Source organism: Fistularia commersonii, chromosome 35 (genome assembly GCF_037954325.1).
Source record: "Fistularia commersonii isolate RoL2024-O1a breed Wild chromosome 35, RoL_Fcom_v1.0, whole genome shotgun sequence".
In the NCBI taxonomy this organism is placed as follows: Eukaryota; Metazoa; Chordata; class Actinopteri; order Syngnathiformes; family Fistulariidae; genus Fistularia; species Fistularia commersonii.
The window spans coordinates 2,661,457-2,673,511 of NC_141318.1; the positions used below are offsets into that span (position 1 = coordinate 2,661,457).

The window sequence follows — 12,055 nt, forward strand, 5'->3', positions numbered from 1 at the left end:
TAAACTACCCCGCTGTCAAAATTCAAAAAATAATGACCCGTCATTTCACCACGCGGACGTCTGACGGAACAGGGGTTCCCGGGTTATCTGTACCCCTTTCACCGAGTAACTCCACGGTCAAAATACTCCTCGAGAAGTAAAACTCCTGCAGGGAAATTGTTACCTCACGAGGAACGAGTGTCTTAAATCCAGGATAAATCTTGACCGCGCTGGATGCGCTAGGTTTAGTATTCTTAACTCTCTTGTTGAACAGAATGTAGTAATCGTGGAGAACTACATCTCGCTATAAAGTCAGAGTTTATGATGACGCCTCCTTTTTTTCCAACCATATGGAAATACTCAAGTAGAGTACAAGTAAATGAATGTACTCGATTACCGGCGCTCGCGTCTGCACGACTTTGACATCCTCACCCGGGACTTTTTTTTTTTTTTTGTTTGTTTGTTTTCTGATTTGTTTTACAGGATTGCCGCTGTTGACAGATTCCAGTAAATCCCTCAGCGGGGGTGGCTCGGGGGGGGGACGCTTCCCACCGCTGCGAGGAAACCGCCGCGACCCGGGGAAGGATGACAAAGATACGGCTCTATCTTCACCCCCCTGGAACCTAGAACATTAGACTTGCTGTCTTTTGCGCAGGGGAGGGGGTGAAAAGTGTGGCCGGTGGGATCTGGTGACGCCATGGAAGCTAAAAGTGATTATCTAGGTAAGATTCCATACATCCGGCGCCCTCGTTCTCGTCCCGACATGCCGCCGTAGCGGTGTCACGATTGCGGCGTGGGGACGGTGACGAGCAGCTGTCGGGGAATAGCGACAGGCGGTGTCGAAAAGCCAAAACGTCCTCATCGCCACAAGCCTCTCCGTGTCCGGGGGGGGGGGGGGGGGGGGGGGGGGGGGCTGGATAATCCAAGAATAAATTGCCTGTCTGTAGTCATTTGAATGCAACATTTAGCCGTGATTTATGTGAAGGGAGAAAAAGCATTACGAGAGAACGTTTTCCAAGTTCAACAGCTTGCAGCAATTTACATTATATGGAGGGAAAACCACTGAAACAAATATTTGACCGGCCTCCATAATGAAATGGATATATTTATACGCGTCGAATGGAGTCAAAGGCGCAGCTTTCACCGAAAGGCCTCCTTACGTTCCCGTTGTAAACATTTTCACCGATGCTACGGGGGTCGGGAATGAAGGTTATTAAAGACATAATTCTCGGGGCCAAAACACACAGATATGATCCATATGATGAAGAAGACGGGCCCTGGGAGGGAAGGGGGGGGGGGGGGGCTTGAATTGGTGACAGAAAGGTTTTAGAGATTTTCACAAATGAGATTTCTTTAGGTTGTTTCCGTGTTGGTTCCTGATTCCGGTGGCCCCGATTATCGAAATAAATAAGGTTTAACGGCTGCTCTCACACAGACCCGCAGGTGATTATCCCTTTACCTAATAATTATTTTTACCCTTGTTAGGGGCATCATCATATTCTACTAATATTTTTCACATAATGTATAGGCTATTATTTTGCACAGTATTTTTTTTTTTTGGATTTCCTGAATATCGATATTTTAGAGTTTCTTCTCCGATGTTTGTTTTCCACATGTTGGTCTTTAAAAGAGCATGACGGCAGTGCGGTGTTCAGTGTTGGACAAGAAGTTTCCTGGTTGAGGTCCAGGTAGCTGACGGGGTTCTCCCCAAGTTCTCCTGCCTGGATTCTCTCCATGCTCTCCTGATTCCTCCCACCGTCCAGAAACAGTCAGTAGGTCTGTTGAAGACTCTAAATTGTCCATAAGCGTGAACAGGAGAGTGAATGGTTGGATGATTGACAGCTGCCCCGTCTGGGTTAAATGTGATTTATCTTAATGAGAGATTATTATTATTCTACTTAAAGTTAGGAATACATTTCTCCCACTCAGTTAGATGAGGAACCATATCAATTTTGATACTGTCGTTGTTGCGCAGCTGTGACAAAGGAATTTCTCAATAAAGTATATCTTATCTTAATTCTTATATTATCTTCTTCAATTGCAAATACTACCTCGACCTTGTTGTAGGTAAAACAGGACTGTAAATTGTAAATTCTATAACCCCCCCAACACCCCTCCCCCCAAAAAATAAAAAAATAAAAGAATACATGAAACAAAATAAAAAAAATATATATATATATACTGCTCAAACAAATAAAGAGAACAGTTAGCGCATGAGGTAGAGCAGTTGTCTATGGAACTGAACATTTGACTGAACATTTGATTTCCATTGATCATTTTAGTGTGATTTTGTTGTCAACACATTCAACTATGTAAAGAACAAAGTATTTAACAAGATTATTTCATTCATTCAGATCTAGGATGAGCTATTTAAGCGTTCCCTTAATTGTTTTGAGCAGTATATATATATATATATATATGTGTGTGTGTGTGTGTGTGTGTGTGTTTCTGCTAAATAAATAATGAAAACTGAAGACTTGATAAGACAAAGTTGAAATTCAGTGGTTTGGACCAAAACACAGTGACATGAATTATGAATGATTGTGATCAAAACAACAAACAAAGATTTCTTGTAAGCTGATCATTGATCAGAAGCCACAGATTGATCGACACGTCCTGCGGCTAAACAGTGTGTTTGTTTGTTTGTTTTAATTTCTTTTCCTTTAATGGACAAAAATGAAGAAAATATGCAGTTTTGTTTTTTTTTTTTTCTTTCGGGCTTTTGGTCAAAATCTTCCCAGGCTTTTTTTTTTTTTTTTTTTTTTTTTTTTTTTTGGCATTGTGTGTCGGGGGTGGACGGTTAAACATACAAGAGTGAGTCATCTCAAGACATGTGTGTCGCTGTTTTTACAGGAGATGATGAGTTACAGATGACCGTGACGGATGAAGAGCGAACTCATTGCCGTCCGGGCGCGTCGTGTATCGCGAACAGAGCAAACAAACAAACACACACTCGTAAGAACACATGGAGACCTTCGACACCCGGCGTGAAGTCACAAATCCGCCGCCGTGATTAATATGTCACAGCGAAAATATTTTAATGCCTTACAAATGGGAGGGGTTGCACGCTGCCCCATGCCATTTATTTACCGTGAGGCTGAGACTTACTGGCATGAGGCAGCACATACAGCAAATTCTTAGACGTCTAAATTAGAGGGGCCTTCAGATGCATGTGTGTAACCCCTGTGGTCTCCGAGCCCCTTCCCTGAAATTTGCGTTGTCCTTAATCAGTGCCAAATGGAGCACCGCCGCCACCAGCCCCCACTCCTTGGGCGATGTAGTGAGCACGAGAGGAAGGAAGTCATTGTATTCAATGAGAGCCTTCCATTTTTGTATTTTACAGCCGCATCACTCTCACCCCCGAACCCCCCCCCTTTCACATAAACTCTTACAGTTGCCGATGCTTTCATGTGTCCCGGCCTGCGGTCGCCAGCTAAGGAGGGCCAATTGCTTAGAATTAAGAGGCATTTGTTTCGGGGCTTCGGGGCTCCGGGTGATTCGGACCCTTCGCTAAAATCCCGCTAACGGTCGAGAGATCTCCGGTGTTCCTCCGGCGGGTTTTAAATGCCATACGGCGGGGCGACGGCGTTACTGCGTGCAAACGCGACAGTGACAGATAGCAAGTTAACGGAGTTCCACGGGGGCTGTTTGGATTTCTGTGTCCGGGTCCGCCAAGGAAAACAAAAAAGCTGCTTCCATGCCATCTTGTCTCCAGAGCCGGCGGGGGCGACAAGACGCTGCTGGAGCGGACGACCAGCACAGCAGTGAAAGTCTCACTTTACCACCAAAATTATGGCCCTGCATCGCCAGACCAACGCGCCTTGGCCGACCGGCCCGGATTCCCAGGGACCGTTACCAACATCCTGGCCGGACCTTCAACCAGTCACGGCTCACGTGACCCGTTCCTGGGCGTCGGCAGGCCTCGTGGTTCCTCATGGGAACACAACAGAAGCTTTAAGCCTTTTTGTCCTTGTCGAGTGCATCTTAGGAATTTAAAAATACCGTCCAGGTCTTGGATAGGAACGAGAGGCCGCTTCGCTTCGGTCATCTGCTGCTGCTGCTCGGCTTTGCACAAAGTCACAAATGTGGTGTCTTGCGGTCCACGCGCCTTTTCAGGGAACTCAAGATCTAAAAGAAGGTGAAGTAGTGCTAGAATGAAGAGCAGCAGATGAAGGAACCATGGAAGCCTCTGTGTTGGAGTGGTCCGTCTCAAAGGCTCATCAATATTCATTTGAGGATAATTGAATTGCAGAACATGGGAAGTGAAGACTTAAATCCCGCTAAGAGTGGCAGCAGAATATGTGCATGGATGTTCATGGAGGGCACCAACGTCTGGTGCTGGACAGGAAAAGTAAAACACCCTGAAGTGAGCATACATCTTCTGCTCCCTGTTAGCATGCTGCTAGTTACACAGAGGGAGATTTTGAAAAAATAGGAACGACAATAGATTTTCACCCGAGTTCATATTTGCGCAAGTCACAGATGAGTCGATTGAGTGATTGCCCAATGAAACACGTGTCCGTCCTTAGCCAAAAGTGCTAACTAAAGTGCTAAAGTGCTAACGGCAACTACGGCCATGGGGAGTTGGAGGAGATTTTCTCTGGCCGGTCAAACGGACTTCAAGCTATCTTGTCAGTCTGGCTCAGGCAGAGGTGGTGTTTGAAGGATCGACGTACCCTGGAAATTGTGGGCCATTGTTGTGCAGTTTTAATTTAGCTTGCGTCCAACACCACAATAAAAATAAAAAATTCTCGCCTTGCGCCACATGTGCTAGCGATTATTAATTAGTGTTCTGCCTGCATTTTAAGGTAATAAGCAAAACAGTAAAATTGCACACCCAGGGCAACAATTACTCTTTACTACGTGTTTGTTTTTCAATCGTTTTTTTTTTTTTTTTTTAATGTTTAGCTGATGCAACAGCTTGGCAGGCGGCGTGTCAGAACAATGACGGAGGCTCGGCTGAAACGGTTTGAAGGACTGAATCTCCAGACGGGAGAAGGGAAAAACCTGTTCATTTGTGAGCTCAGTAAGTTTGACCTTTTTTTTTTTTTTTGCCTTGAAATTAAGCATACGTATATGAAAATAATCAAAAGAAAACATTGATTGTGCTGTGATAACCCGAAATAGCTAAGTGCAGTTTAAATCCTTACGTTTGAATGAACGATCATATTTTTCCATCACTTTCCACCGAGGAGATAAACAGACATCGCGATACAACAAAATTAGAGGCGGGGCTTAACCCGTGTCAATCACAGACGTCCAACCGTTCACCCCCTCAATCACACCTACGGACAATGTTGACGCCGACGCCGTGTTTCCAATGCTGCCGCGTGATTGGATCGACGCAGGGGAAAAGAAAACGCGGCTTTCAAAAGCCCGCCGTTTTTTTCACGTCCAACCCAAGACGCGTCTCTGGAGGCTCTGGCTGGAAACACTGATCTTCTTGCTGCCGCGCAAACAGGGGGTCGCTTCTTCTCCGCTCATCGCCGGGGTGACGGTCATTCAGCTAATCGACAGAGGAGATCATCTTCCACCGACACACACACACACACACACTCCTCATGGCTTGTGTGTGTGTGTGTGTGTGTTGCCACTGTAGTGCTGTCATTCGGTCTTGCTGACGTGGCAGAAAACTGTCTGGGTCACAGAGTCAGCTGGCACCAGAGCTAATGGCCAGTGTGTGTGTGTGTGTGTGTGTGTGTGTGTGTGTGTGTGTGTGTCACTCCCAGACCCCCAGCTCTGCTCTGTGTCCACAATGCGCCGCGGTCTGAAATGCGGAGCCGCATGATGACAGGCCGATCGGCGGGGGACAATGCGCTGTAATTTGTGAGGGGCCTCGCCGCGAGAGGAATGATGGGTAATTAAGAGGAAGACACTGAGAGACACGGCGGGGTCTCGGTGACGGGCGACGGGCCTTTGGCTGTGTGCTCCAACCAGCCAGCAAACACACACACACACACACACACACAAACCTTCTTCGTTTCCAATGGTTTTAAACCCTTTGTAATCATCCCGGCTGCTGTGTTTGGATGTATTTTTCGCAAAATACACATTCGCGCGTCTTGGTGACTGTGTGTGTGTGTGTGTGTGTGTGTGTGTGTGTGTGTGTGTGTAAGATGAGCTCACCCGTAGCAGCGGCTTCTCAAAAGGCACTACAATGTTAAAAGTTTGCCTCGTGGTCGATGGCGGAGTCTTCGGCGGTTGCCAGGCAGCATCAAGGCCCCCCCCCCCCCCCCCCCCCCCCCGCCACACACACACACACACACACACACACACACATCTAGACACACACACTCCCTCAGAGGGCAGGTTCACGTGGCTGGATCAAGTAGAATAATCCATCATGGCTGATGGTGACACCCACATCCAAAAAACAAAACACCTTTCAGCTTTTGAGTCTTGTTTTCTCCAAATCACTAAAGAAAACACATCATATGAAGCTGATAATAATTGCTTAGCTGTAGCTTAGCGTTTGAAAGTGTCTCCTTTTTACCAGGTCCCGCAGAGGTCGGTGAGGCTGCCATATTGAGGACATCCGGGCGCTTCACGCATCATCTATGAGACAATATAACAATATCGAGAGTCTTGTGAGTGTCAAAAACAAAATCCGCGTCGGGACCCGTCGACTGAAAGAGATTTTAAAATTTAGAAAATTGTGATTCTCCCCGTCCTCACATATTTTCCAGCATTTCCTCGAGTCGTAACTCCTCTTTTCTTCAGCTTTTTGTAAATCGAGATGAGTTCTTTTACCGACTTGGGGAAGTGAATAGCTCTAGAATGGGGGCAACTTCCATATTTATATAGTTTTTTTATTAAATGTTTCCGACACTGTGTGTTTCGCGCCGATTACTTCTCACAATTTTCAGGTCGTGAGCTGTGAAAGGTCATTTTCAAACCTGAAATTAATAAAAAAAACATATCTGGCAACTAAGCAACCTTGCTTTAAATAAGAATTGAAACAGATTTTCTCCCAGCTGATGTAAAAAGTGCAGTAGTTCAGGCATCATTTGGGGAAAATAACATAATAAAGTTCATGGATTTGTATTAAAATCCAATAAAGCTTCATCTGCGGTCATATATTTAAAAAGTTTTCCTTTCTCATAATATTTCTCAGTATTTGGGTCTTTTGCGTGAAGGGTGAAGGTTTGCTCCGGGCATCACGATGTTCCCGAGCCCCTTCAACAAACCGTAGCGATTTCCTTTGGTACAAAAAGTATAAAACAATATAGTAAGTGTGTTGTTTTGGAAATAAAAGAGAATTCAACAGAGCCCAGGTGGATGCGGATCAGTACAGTTTGGAAAACAGGCCAGAATCAGGACGCCGGATGAATTTGGAGTTTCTCCGTTTTGCCTCCCTGACTCTTTCTGACCCCGAGACTCAAAAACAAGGTCTAAAAAAAAGGTGTTTAGTCCTATGTTTCACACATATGATATCTGATAGTACAGCCAAAACAGTCAAAGCAAACGAAAGGAATTTGTTTAAATTCCACTTGTTTTAAAAATACTGCGTTCTATTTTGTGTTAAACCCAGCGAGGAGGCGACCGGATAGTCAAACCGCCGCGGCGCGACGTCCCGGTGTGCGCATTATCCTCCGTTCCCCGACATCAATGCACAAAGTTCCTGCCCTCTGATCTTGGCCCGGAATCCTTTCCAGGGTGTATCTCGGGCAAAGCGGCGCGCCGTGGTTGAAATCCAAGCTCCTTCAGGCCCTTCGGAGAATCTCAGACGTTTCCTCTTTGCGTCCCGCCCCCCCCCCCCCGATCTTTTTCATCTACTACAGTTTTTTTTTTTTTCCTTTTCCCACCGCGGCACCTCTTGAACCTTCCGACCGCACCGAATCCTCAAGGTACGCGGCGCAACGCCCCCGTCGGGTTCCCGCGGGCCTGGAGAAACCTGCTCGCGTCTCCTCGGCAGCCAGGAAGGACGAGGAAGGCGGAGGGGCGGCGGGTATCTCTTCATCCGAAGAGCCGAAACAGACGACGGATTTCGTACCCAAGCGGGCAAACAGGACGCGTCGGCAGCCAGATCGCAAAATGTCACCCATCGGCGCTCTTCGTGATTTTTGGCGTAAACATCGAAGCGATTACGCGACAAGGCTGCTCGTAACCGATCCGGTAATCCGTTCGTTCCGCGGGTTCTTTCTAGAGATGGCGGAGGGCGGCGATACTTTGATCCGCCGCGCCGCTTTCCTTCAGGGCTTCCTGGTAAGTTTCAGGAGACGCCGGCGGGCCGGCTGTCGGGGATCGGACGCTAATGGATCAGTTAAAGGGGGACGATTCTTTACGGCTGAGTGTTATCATGTGGGGTTATGGTCGTATGTCGGGCCGCCTCACCGGTTTTAACCTCTCTTCCTGTGTTTTCCTGTCGTTCCTCTCCAAACCCCCCCCCCCGGCCGCCACCGCCACCTCCAGCTGTACGCGGCTCTCGACCGTTTGTCAGTCGAGACAGAACGCCGGCGATGGATTCCAGAGTCGGAGGTGAGCCCCCTCCCTCCCGTACAGGGTTTTATCCGCGGGACTCAGATAAGGATCACAAAGACGCAGACGTGTCTCCCGAAGCGAGGCTCCCCGTCTGTGTTTTTGTTTAACGGCCGGACTGACGGCCGCCCCGCCTCCCGACCAACCTAATTGAATGTGATAGATTCAGTCATTAAGGTAATTGGCAGCTGGTTTCGATCACTGTCACGCTGGCCGGCGGATCCCAACGCGTCATTTTTTTTGTCGTCAAACTCCCCGGAAAGCACGGCCGAAAGCAGATTTTTCAAGTTTAGCCGTCGCCTCGAAGGTCGGGAGGTTTCTTCGGGGCCGCGTCGGATATTTTCACTGAGCGATTGGCGGAGGAAGTGGACCGACTCACCCGGACGATCCCACAGGGGTGTTTGGATGTGTTTTACTCGCCGTTTCTTACCTACTTCGAGGTTCAATCTTCGGATATTTAAATTTAAAATGAGCTATTTTGATCAGTATCACCGCACTTTTCCCGCGTTTATTTCAATTCACACGCCGCACGATTTTGCGACTTTACGCCAAACGTTGCGGAAAGACGGACGCAAGAACGGCAGAAGAAAGACGTTGTTGACTTCATCTCGAAAATGCGATGGCGTCGATTTGAAGGCCGAACACCTCCGCCATGCCCCGTCTTCATGGAGCTGTCAATCAGGGAGAAGCCCCGCCCACGCCTCCGAAGGTCCCCGTTCAGACACGGAGCCACCTGAAGACAAATAGCCAGTAACACATGTTTCAAATTGGCCATTGGTTATAGATCGGTTTATGAGGGCGGCTGGTTGTTGGCCCGCGTCGGTTCCCCGCCTCGATGAAGCACCGAGGAGCTGTCGGTCAATTAGTTCGCCGCTTTAGTTCGCCCCGTCGATGAACGCCGCTGGCCGACTTCCCGTTGCGGTCGTTTCCCACAAAAATTCTCTCCCCGGGGACGTGGACGGGCCGGCCCCGAACCCCCGGGGAAAGTTAAATCAGGTAAACAAAATCAAATCGAAGCTCGGAGGAGCGAGCGATCGATCCAGACGCGAGACGACGTCCCGTGATTGCAGGGATCGGGTTCGCCATCGCCCGACGAAGATGAACTTTTATCTCTCTCCTGGGTGAAAACCAGAAAAAAAAAAAAAAAAACAGAGAAAATGAAAGGCGCTGGCTGTCAGAAGCCTTTATCCTGAAGTCTTTTGTTGTCACGGCGGCGGACTGATGTTTCGGTGACGTGACAGAACCCGAGCGTGACAGTAAACACCGGCTCATTGTGGGACGGCGGCGGAGGTTTCGGCGATGACCGGAGTCTTTGTGAAGGGCGGGAAGTCGAGTTCTCGCGGTCGTCCCGAACCGTCCAATCCCGAACCCTCCCCGGGATCGCCGCCGTCCCTGCGACCCCGTCGGGCGTCAGCTGATCCCGTCCCGACCCCTCCGCCCGCCCAATTATCCCGTGGAGCCGGCGCCGTTTCAAAGGGCAACGGTAGAAGATGCTGGCCTCCGATAAGGGACACATGTGTTCCATCACTCTTAATTGAAGCAGCGTTTCCTGAGAGGGAGCGGGCCCCGGAGCCATGCGACAAAACAAACAGATTTAAGGACATAACAAGTGTATTTGTAATAGGAACGTTTTTCACGGTGCATGGAAATTGCTGTTTGTGGGGGAGGTTGCTTTAAACAACCAAAAAAAAAAAAAAAAAAAAAAAGCTTTTGTCATCATTAAGGCGTGCAGAGTGTGTGAGAGCATTTTTTTTTTTTTTTTTTTTTTTTTGGAAGGGGGGGGTTGGGGGCGATTCACTCTGTTTTGGAGAACACACCATGACGATGAGTTTCCAAACCTTCCCAAATTTGATTACAGGTCTGCAAAAACCTCAAACAATGCCGTGGCAAGCATGTCACTTACGGTCACAGGCCAAACCCCCCCCCCAACCCCCCACTGTATGTGTGTGTGTGTGTGTGTGTGTGTGTGTTATTTTCCTTTATTTTAAACTTCTCCTCTTTCTTTCTTTTGCACCCTCCAGATCACCAGTTAGATATAAAGGACTCGTGTCGTGTATTTTAACAGGAAACGGGACAAATAGGGGAGAAAAGGGCGGCCGTCTGAAGTTCGGAGAAAAAAATAAAAAATAAAGGAAAGCAGAGATGAGCAGTGTGGAAAAGAAAGGGAGGAAAACTTTTCAGGTGAGTGCATAATAAAAAGAATCAGGCGGCGAGAAAATCACACATTTTTAAATTCACGTATATACACTGCTCAAAAAAATAAAGGGAACACTTAAAAAACACATCCTAGATCTAAATGAATGAAATATTCTTATGAAATACTTTGATCTTTACACAGTTGAATGTGCTGACAACAAAATCACACAAAAATGATGAATGGAAATCAATTGTATCAACCCATGGAGGTCTGGATTAGGAATCACACTCCAAATTAAAGTGTAAAAACAAACTCCAGGCTGATCCAACTTTGATGTAATGTCCTTAAAACAAGTCAAAATGAATCTGTGTTGCTTCCTGAGTGGACACTATGATTTCACACAAGTGTGATTGACTTGGAGTTACATTGTGTTGTTCAAAGTGTTCCCTTTATTTTTTTTGAGCAGTATATATATTTTCTTGTTTTTATTTTCCGGGCGCCGTTTTGGCACGGTTGCGTAAATCCCCGGGGGCATTTATTTCCCGGACTCTCGGGGGCAGGAAACGTGCAGCACCCGGGTCGGAACCGAAGCTCGTAAAATAGCAAACCACAGATTCGCAGAGAGAAAGAGAGAAAGAAAAGGGGGGGGGGGGGGATAAAGAAAAAGAGAGAGAGGGAAGCTTCAGCTAGCGGGAGGCTCGGCTCCGTCGCTGCTCCCGGAGATCAGAGACAAAGGCGGGTTTTGTGTCCCGTCTCGCTCGGTTCATCACAGGAACATTTACTTTTTTTTATTTTATTTTTTTCATCCACGCTGGGTTTTCCCAAGCGCGGCGCCACGGGTGCGGAGGGGACAGGAACCCCCGTCTTCTTTAATACAGATCAAGAATGACACGCCCGCGGTCGCCTCTCGACCCCGGGCGCTCGTGCACAAAGCGGCGGCGTGGCACGAATCGATGTTTCTCACCTCCGGGGGGAAGCGCCGGCCTGCGCGCAGGCCCGACTCCTGCTCACACTTTGTCTCATTAACTGCACTTTGTATCCCATTAAACCCGGCCGGGGGGAAGCGCTTAATGTCCCCGCAGACCAGCAAATTACAGAGGTAATATTCTGATCTTTAATTAGACTTTACTGGGGCCTTACTCAGACGTGGAAAAGTTATTTTAAAAGTCTCCTTCCCCCCCCCCCCGACAAACTACCAGCTATCGAGTTTAACACGCGCCGACCTGGTCGATAATCTCATTTGGAGGCTTGTTTTCTCCCCCCCCCCCCGCCGCCCGCCACCTCCTTCCTTCTCCTCTAAATTGCCCCGACATCATGATGCAATTTGGGTTTTTTTAATCACCGTCTTAGCAGTTACAGTGCGGCCGTCCGGTTTCCTGCTACAAAAAGCGCACGGTGCCATTAGCGCGAGTAATTCCGCACAGCAGGCGTCCAGTTGTGTGGCGATCGGACGGAAAAAAA

General features: G+C 47.9%; 1 long non-coding RNA gene across 1 annotated transcript; it reads left to right on the forward strand.

Moving 5' to 3' along the window:
• The first annotated feature begins 506 nt into the window (after positions 1-506).
• LOC147213777 (uncharacterized) lies at positions 507-10,730 on the forward strand. The gene is made up of 4 exons (XR_015104431.1): positions 507-701; positions 6,476-6,566; positions 8,392-8,457; positions 10,523-10,730. It is a non-coding gene; the product is annotated as an uncharacterized LOC147213777 (long non-coding RNA).
• The last annotated feature ends 1,325 nt before the right edge of the window (positions 10,731-12,055 follow it).